The sequence below is a fragment of the Sinocyclocheilus grahami genome, unplaced genomic scaffold, assembly GCF_001515645.1.
Source record: "Sinocyclocheilus grahami isolate Dianchi unplaced genomic scaffold, SAMN03320097.WGS_v1.1 scaffold1321.1, whole genome shotgun sequence".
NCBI lineage: Eukaryota > Metazoa > Chordata > Actinopteri > Cypriniformes > Cyprinidae > Sinocyclocheilus > Sinocyclocheilus grahami.
In genome coordinates this window covers 14,897-15,867 of record NW_015506500.1, presented here as the reverse complement: position 1 = coordinate 15,867, position 971 = coordinate 14,897, and positions in this window count along the sequence as shown.

Genomic DNA, 971 nt, shown 5'->3' with positions numbered 1-971 from the left:
CGCTTAAATGATAGAAGTACTTGTGCTGTCCAATCTATAAAGACTGTGTCTCTTCCTCGAATAGTGAGGTAAAAATATAAATTGAATGCAGGATGTAGAAAAAATCTGATCGTGATTAAACCAGAAAAATCGAAGTAAGTATACAGCACGCTGCTAATTCTCCCACCACCTCTGTGTGTTTCTCTGCACAGGCCCGGTGCACCCAGGACGCAATCTTCCCAGATGTCCTTCACTCCGGCGCCGGGACACCACGGACCCTGGGTGCAACCGCGCCAGCCAGGCCCCGGGCGACGACCTCTCCCCCTCTGCCGCCTCCGGTCTTCGAGATCTCCACCCGGAACCGCTTCGCTCCCCTCCGCGAGACGGAACGCGACGCTGCCCACTCATCATTTTAACCATACGCTAGATTTAATTATATTGCATGGAATTGATCTTATGGGTATAGATATCGTACCTCAAAGTGATGATGTTACTGACCATTTCCTTGTATCGTGCATGCTGCGTGTTACTGATGTTAACTATATGGCTCCGCGTTATCGTAAGGGCAGAACTATTGTTCCAGCCACCAAAGACAGATTCACAAATAACCTGCCTGATTTATCTCAACTGCTCTGTGTACCAATAAGTACACATGAACTAGACGAAATTACTAGCAACATGGGCACTATCTTCTCTAATACATTAGAAGCTGTTGCCCCCATCAAATTGAAAAAGGTTAGAGAAAAACATACTGCGCCATGGTACAACAGTAATACCCACTCTCTCAAAAAAACTTGTATTCTTGAGTGCAAATGGAGAAAAACTAACTTGGAAGTTTTTAGAATTGCGTGGAAAAACAGTATGTCCAGCTATAGACAGGCTCTAAAAGCTGCCAGGGCCGGGCATATCCACAAACTCATAGAAAATAACCAAAACAATCCAAGATTTTTATTTAGCACAGTGGCTAGATTAACAAATAACCAGACGCCACC